Below are 8,551 nucleotides of genomic sequence, written 5' to 3' on the forward strand. Positions count from 1 at the left end.
GTCTCTAGCCCCGCAGCCCCGGCCCCGGCTTCCGGCGCCGCTGTCCTATAGACATTTTTAGTATGTGAAACTAAGGTATCTATATTCTTTGCCCATTTTTTATATTTTATTTTCAATGGTATTGATCTGCAGAACCTTTGTATATTCTAGATATTAATCCTTTGCTTAAAACATTGCAAATATCTTCTCTCAGTCTGTCACCCTTCTGTTAACTTTATCTGTGACGTCATTAATTAAGCAGAGGTTCTAAATTTTGACTATATTATGGTTTGGAATCTTGTTTCTTTGTTTTTCTTTTTGAGACAGAGTCTTACTCTTTCGCCCAGGCTGGAGTGAAGTGGTAGGATCTCAGCTCACTGCAACCTCTGCCTCCCGGGTTCAAGAGATTCTCATGCCTCAGCCTCCTGAGTAGCTGGGACTATACGTGCGCGCTACCACGCCCGGCTAAATTTTTTTACTTTTAGTAGAGACAGGGTTTTACTATGTTGATCAGGCTGGTCTCGAACTTCTGAGCTCAGGCAATCCTCCCACCTCAGTCTCCCAAAGTGCTAGGATTACAGGCATGAGCCACGGCGCCCTGCCTAGAATTTCGTGTGGGAAGCCTTTATTTACCCCAGGGAACAGATTTTCCTTCTTAGCTTTTTAGTTTTAACTTTCACATTTAGGTCTTTAATCCATCTGGAGTCTATCTTCTAGGTGGTTTCAAGTAAAAATCCAGCTTTCTTCTCCCTGCAGTGAATTAGTTTTTCTACCACCATCTGAAAAACAATTTTCAGTGCTTTCTCATGCTACCGTTGTTACATATTAAGTTTCCTCGTATATACTTTATTTTTAAGCTCTCCATTCTATTTCATTTTTTATTTCTTTGTTTCAGTGCCAGCAACACAATGTTTTTATTGTTATGGCTTTATAGTAGAGCCATTTCTACCAATAGGGCAGGTATCCTTACCTTTTTGTCCTCTAAAATAGACTTATAGTGTAGTAATATTTCAAAAAATAGTAATAAAGAAAAGAAAATAGATTTAGCATCCAGGCATGATGGCTTATGCTTATAATCCTAGTACTTTGGGAGGCCGGGGCAAGAGGATCACTTGAGGCCAGGAATTCAAGACCAGCCTGGGCAACATATTGAGAACTTATCTCTACAAAAATTTTTTTTGAATTAGCCAGGTGTGATGGCATGCACCTGTGGTTCCAGCTATGTGAGAGGCTGAGGTAGGAGGATCTCTTGAGTTTGGGCGGTTGAGGTTGCAGTGAGCTGTGATGACATCACTACATTCCAGCCTGGGTGACACATTGAGATCCTGTCTCAACAGCAGCACAAATATAGACTGGGTTTTATTCTTTCACCCTCATTTTAGAGTAAGTTGTAGATTCTCAATATTACTACTGGAATTTTTATTGGAATTTCATTGAATCTGTATTGATTAATTTGGAAGAGAACCAACATCTTTTCTTTTTTTTTTTTTTTTTGAGACGGAGTCTTGCTCTGTCGCCCAGGCTGGAGTGCAGTGGTACGATCTCGGCTCACTGCAAGCTCCACCTCCAGGTTTCACGCCATTCTCCTGCCTCAGCCTCCCGAGTAGCTGAGACTACAGGTGCCCGCCACCACGCCCCAGCTAATTTTTTGTATTTTTTAGTAGAGACGGGGTTTCACCGTGTTAGCCAGGCTGGTCTCAAACTCCTGACCTCAAGCAATCCACCTGTCCCAGCCTCCCAAAGTGCTGGGATTACAGGCATGAGCCACTGCACCCAGCCTCTTTATTTTTTTTCATATTACTATCTGACTTTATTATTTTTTATTTTTATTTTTGTCTTTTGGGACGGAATTTCACTCTTGTTGCCCAGGTTGCAGTGCAATGGCATGATCTTGGCTCACGGCAACCTCCACCTCCCAGGTTCAAGGGATTCTCCTGCCTCAGCCTCCCGAGTAGCTGGGATTACAGGCATGCACCATCATGCCTGGCTAATTTTGTATTTTTAGTAGAGACGAGCTTTCTCCATGTTGGTCAGGCTGGTCTCGAACTCCCGACCTCAAGTTATCTGCCCACCTCGGCCTCCCAAAGTGCTGGGATTACAGGCGTGAGCCACCGCACCCAGCCCAATTTTAGTATTATTAACAAGACTGTATGCTTCCTAAGGAGAGGAGTTGTGTTTTGTAGTATAGCATAATGATTAAGAGCACAAACTTCGGAATCTTAGGTTTAAATCTAAACTCCACTGCATGTATGTTGTTCAAGCTGGGTAAACCTCTGTAAGCCTTAGTTTTCTTGTCTGCAAAATGTATATGATCACAGACTGTTCCTAGAGACTGTTGTAGAGATTAAATGAGATAATCTACTCATTTAGCACAGTGCCTGGCACATAATAATTGATCAATAAATAAATATTTATGCCAGGCACTATGTTAAATGTTTTATTTAGCAGTGTTCTAAATACTTTTTATTTCTATGAACCCCATAACCCCTACCTAGCTTAGTACTACTCATATAATGACCTTTCAAATATTTGTTGAGTGAATGAGTGAGTGAACTTGTGAATGCTGACTTGGAGACCAAAAGAATCTTGCCTGTGTAAGCTGGTTTGTCCCAGGTTAACATTCCTCTTCAATGAGGTGGTATGTACGCCGTGAGGCTCAGCATCTGTATTAAGCAGGAGGAAATTGTTGAAAGGGTAGCTTTTTTTTTTGAGACGGAGTCTCACTGTCTTCCAGGCTGGAGTGCAGTGGCACGATCTTTGCTCACTGCAAGCTCCACCTCCCAGGTTCACACCATTCTCCTGCCTCAGCCTCCCGAGTAGCTGGGACTACAGGCACCCGCCAACACGCCCGGCTAATTTTTTGTATTTTTAGTAGAGACAGGGTTTCACCGTGTTAGCCAGGATGGTCTCGATCTCCTGACCCCGTGATCCACCCGCTTCGGCCTCCCAAAGTGCTGGGATTACAGACGTGAGCCACCGCGCCCGGCCTAAGGGTAGCTTTTTGACCATGGCTTTCTCCTTTTTTTTTTTTTTTTTTTTTTTTTGAGGCAGAGTCTCGCTCTGTCGCCCAGGCTGGAGTGCAGTGACGCAATCTCAGCTGACTGCAACCTCCACCTCCCGGATTCAAGCAATTCTCCTGCCTCAGCCTCCCAAGTAGCTGGGATTACAAGCATGCGCCACCACGCCCAGCTAATTTTTTGTATTTTTAGTAGAGACAGGGTTTCACCATGTTGGCCAGGCTGGTCTCAAACCACTGATCTCAGGTGATCCACCCGCCTCGGCCTCCCAAAGTGCTGGGATTACAGACATGAGCCACCATGCCCAGCTTATTTTTTTTTTTGAGACAGAGTCTCACTCTGTCACCCAGGCTGGAGAGCAGTGGCACAATCCCGGCTCACTGCAACCTCTGCCTCCCAAGCAATTCTCGTGCCTCAAGCGATTCTCATACCTCAGCTTCCCAAGTAGCTGGGATTATAGGAATGTACCACCATGCTCAGCTAAATATTTTGTATTTTTAGATAAAATTTTTAGACAGGGTTTTGCCTTGTTGGCCAGGCTGGTCTTGAACTCCTGGGCTCAAACAATCTGCCTTTTTCGGCCTTCCAAAGTGCTAGGATTACAGGCGTGAGCCACCGTGCCTGGCCAACTGTGGCTTTTTCACTCTGAAGAAGCCATTCACGCTTTAGTACTCTAATTTATTTCTCAGAACTGAAAAAATGAATTTTAAAAAGTTGCTCTAGGTAGCCAGGTATGGTGGCTCACACCTGTAATCCCAGCACTTTGGGAGGCCGAGGCGGGTGGATCACAAGGTCAGGAGATCGAGACCATCCTGGCTAACACGGTGAAACCCCGTCTCTAATAAAAATACAAAAAATTAGCCGGGCGTAGTTGCAGGAGCCTGTAGTCCCAGCTACTCGGGAAACTGAGGCAGGAGAATGGCGTGAACCCAGGAGGCGGAGCTTGCAGTGAGCCAAGATGGTGCCACTGCACTCCAGCCTGGGGGACAGAGCGAGACTCCGTCTCAGAAAAAAAAAAAAAAAAAAGTTGTTCTAGGCAAAAATGTTAAAATTTACAACATTTAAGATCATGGAGAACATGGAGAAAGGAGTACATTTTTGGAGGAAATAAAAATCAATGCCAACTCTTCTTAAGCTCATTTAGCCTGAGAAAATAATTAAGAATTTTCACAAAGGTTTAGTATAAGGTTGCTTATCTTAGTGATGTGTGTGATTTAGCAAAAAATGGACCTCCCAAAGTGCTGGGATTACAAGCGTGAGCCACCGCGCCCGGCCTTATTTATTTTTTTGAGACAGGGTCTCGCTCTGTTGCCCAGTCTAGAATACAGTGGCGCCAACATGGCTCACTGCAGCCTTGACCTCCAGAGCTCAAGCAATCCTCCCTCCTCAGACTCCCAAAGTGCTGGGGTTATAGGCGTGCACCACCATGCTTAGCGGAAATAATCTTGATGTGTAATAAAAGGGAATGGAATAATTAAATGAAACCGCACATCCATACAATAAGATACAGCCATACGAAAAGAATTCGTAGAAATGAATTTAATGGAAAAATATTCCAGATACTTATTAACTGTGTGGCCTAAGGCAAATTACTTAACTCCTCTGCCTTAGTGTCCTTATCATTAAATGGGATACTAATATTGCCTTCTTTATAGTGTTATCATGGGGTTTAAATGAGTTATTATATGTAATAACATTTGGGATAGTACCTGGCCTAGAGTAAACATTATATACATATAAGTTGTAATTATTATAAGAAAAGCTTTAAAATAATATGTTAATGTGCTACTTTTTTATAGTACATGTACGTAGATATAATGGTATGAAAGTAAATATTTCAAAACGTTAATAAGTGGCTCACACCTGTAATCCCAGCACTTTGGAAGGCCAAGGCAGATAGATCATTTGAGGTCAGGAGTTTGAGACCAGCCTGAGCAACGTAGCAAGACCCCGTCTCTACAAAAAAATACAAAAATTAGCTGGGCGGCCGGGCACAGTGGCTCACGCCTGTAATCCCAGCACTTTGGGAGGCTGAGGCGGGCAGATCACGAGGTCAGGAGATCGAGACCATCCTAGCTAACACGGTGAAACCCCGTCTCCACTAAAAATACAAAAAATTAGCCGGGCAAGGTGGCAGGCGCCTGTAGTCCCAGCTACGTGGGATTATCTGGGCATGGTGGTACACACCTGAAATCCCAGCTACTCGGGAGGCTGAGGTGGGAGAATCACCTGGGCCCAGTAGGTTGAGGTTGCAGTGAGCCAAGATGTCGCCAGTGCACTCTAGCATGGGTAACAGAGTGAGACTCCATTTCAAACAATAACAACAACAACACACACACACAAAAAACATAAAACAGAGAAAGAGTATTGCTTTAGTAGGGGAGTAAGGATGTCTGGGATTTTCTACCTTGCCTGTGCCATGCTTGTTAGCCCCTGTGGCCAGTATATGAGTGTGAAGAAGGAGTCCGCCTTCTCCATCTCCTTTGAAAACTGATCTCCTCCTTTTTCAAATGAGAAAGGATCCCCAGGATGCTTTTAGGCAATGACAGTTTCTTTTTTTTTCCTTTTTTTTTTTTGAGACGGAGTCTTGCACTGTCGCCCAGGCCGGAGTGCAGTGGTGCAATCTCGGCTTACTGCAACCTCTGCCTCCCGGGTTCAAGCGATTCTCCTGCCTCAGCCTCCCAGGTAGCTGGGATTACACGCGCTGGCCACCATGCCCAGTTAATTTTCTGTATTTTTAGTAGAGATGGGGTTTCCCTATGTTGGCCAGGCTGGTCTCGAACTCCTGACCTCAGGAGTTCCCAGCCAACAGTTTCTTGACAGATCAGATATGGGGCCCAACGATAAAGAACCAACATTTAACTCTAGAGGCAGACAGGATGTGAGTCATCACACTGGCCTTTCATCAAGTTGACTATAATTGTTTCTGTGTTTGTCCTCGGTGGTATGAACGTGAACTGACAAGACTAATTTAGAAAAACAAGCAAATATATCAGAAGATAAACATTTAAATAAGTAGTTTCCTTCAAAGTATTTATTTTGATAAATGAACACTTTAGCATTGTTCAAGTAATCGCTGGATTTTTGGGGTGGGTTGGGGAGATGTCAAGCAAATTGATTTCAAAATAGGTTTACAGTACTATTTTAGGTATGGTATTTCTTGAAGAAAAAAAGTATATCCATTACTCTTGCTAGGTTGGCCAGGCTGATCTTGAACCCTGGCCTCAAGTGATCTTCCCACCTCAGCCTTCCAAAATGCTAGGATTATAGGCATGAGTCACCATGCCTGGCCCTAAAATGTTTTTTTTTTTTTTTTTTTTTTTTTTTAGATGCGGTTTTGCTCTTGTTGCCCAGGCTGAAGTGTAGTGGCGCAATCTCGGCTCCCTGCAATCTCCACCTCCCGGGTTCAAGTGATTCTCGTTCCTCAGCCTCCTGAGTAGCTTGGATTACAGGTGCCTGCCACCACGCCCAGCTAATTTTTCTGTATTTTTAGTAGAGACCGGGTTTCACCACATTGGCCAGGCTGGTCTTCAACTCCTGACCTCAGGTGATCTGCCCGCCTCGGCCTCCCAAAAAGTGCTGGGATTACAGGCCTGAGCCACCACGCCCAGCCACTTATATTTCTTAGTAATAAAAATCTTGAAACAGAGATGCATTTGGCCAGGCGCGGTGGCTCACACCTGTAATCCCAGCACTTTGGGAGGCCAAGGTGGGTGGATCACGAGGCCAGGAGTTCAAGACAAGCCTGGCCAAGATGGTGAAACCCCGTCTCCACTAAAAATACAAAACATTAGTCGGGTGTGGTGGCACATGCCTGTAATCCCAGCTACTCAGGAGGCTGAGGCAGAGAATTGCTTAAACCTGGGGAGCAAAAGTTGCAGTGAGCCGAGATCATGCCACTGCACTCCAGCCTGGGTGACAGAGTGAGACTTCCTCTCAAAAAAAAAACAAAAAACAAAAACAAAAAAAAAAGAGAGAAGCAGTTAAATAAATTTTGGCAAACCCATTTGGTGGAATATTATGCAGCCGTTAAAATTATTATTATTTTAACTGGGTATCTCAGCCTTAAAATATATTTTGTTTTTTTTCCCCTCCTTTCCTTCTTAATCTTTTTTTTTTTTTTTTTTTTTGACTGCATTTCGATCTTGTTGCCCAGGCTAGAGTGTAATAGTGTGATCTCTGCTCACTGCAACCTCTGCCTCCTGGGTTCAAGCGATTCTCCTTCCTTAGCCTCCTGAGTAACTGGGATTACAGGCACCCACTACCATGCCCGGTTAATTTTTGTATTTTTAGTAGAGATGGGATTTCACCATGTTGGCCATGCTGGTCTCAAACTCCTGACCTCAGGTGATCCACCCACCTCGGCCTCCCAAAGTGCTGGGATTACAGGTATGAGCCACTGCAACTGGCCTTCCTTCTTAATTTTAAGATGTAGCCTTGAAACCTATTTTAGAATTCTCTTCCCTCCCTTTCCCACCTGACACTTTGTTGTACCATGCAAACCTATCTGAGTATATGTTCATTTAGAAATTCCAGGGGCTGACCGGGCGCAGTGGCTTATGCCTGTAATCCCAGCACTTTGGGAGGCCAAGGTGGAAGGATCACAAGGTCAGGAGTTCAAGACAAGCCTGACCAACATGGTGAAACCCCATCTCTACTAAAAATACAAAAATTAGCCAGGCGTGGTAGTGGCGGGCACCTGTAATCCCAGCTACTTATGAGGTTGAGGCAGGAGAATCGCTTGAACCCAGGAAGCGGAGGTTACAGTGAGCTGAGATCATGCTACTGCACTCCAGCCTGGGCAACAGAGCGAGACTCCATCTCAAAAAAAAAAAAGAAAAAAATTCATTCCAGGGGCTGATCTTGAAACCAACCAGGCATGGAGACCCAGCGCAGAATTCTTCCCCATGAGATTACCTCAGTGTGGTTAATCAACAGTCTCGCTGCAGCTGAAATGGGGCCAGCCAGCCAGCACTCCAGGTGGACAATAACTCAACATAGTCATTGGAAAGAGACATACAGGCCTGTACCCTGCATCACTCCTGCATGCTTCCCATACCAGTTTCCATTTTTAAACAACTCCACTTAGCCCCAAATTAGAGATGCTTTCTTTGTGACTTGAGCCCAGCCATCTCCTCAACTTCTAGAATTTAAATTAAAGCTGCAGGCCAGGCACCTTGGCTCACACTTGTAATCTTAGCACTTTGGGAGGCCGAGGAGGGCAGATCACTTCAGGTCAGGAGTTCAAGACCAGCCTGGCCGGCACAGTGAAACCCAGTCTCTACTAAAAATACAAAAATTAGCCAGAAATCGCTTGAACCCGGGAGCTGGAGGTTGCAGTGAGCCAAGATGGTGCCACTGCACTCCAGCTTGGGCAACAGAGTGAGACTTTGTCTCACTCTTAAATAAATAAGTAAATTAATTAATTAAAGCTGCAGGCCGGACAGGCGCCGTGGCTCAAGCCTGTAATCCCAGCACTTTGGGAGGCCGAGGCGGGCGGATCACGAGGTCAGGAGATTGAGACCATCCTGGCTAATCCAGTGAAACCTCGTCTC

Source organism: Hylobates moloch, unplaced genomic scaffold, assembly GCF_009828535.3.
Source record: "Hylobates moloch isolate HMO894 unplaced genomic scaffold, HMol_V3 SCAFFOLD_9, whole genome shotgun sequence".
Lineage (NCBI taxonomy): Eukaryota > Metazoa > Chordata > Mammalia > Primates > Hylobatidae > Hylobates > Hylobates moloch.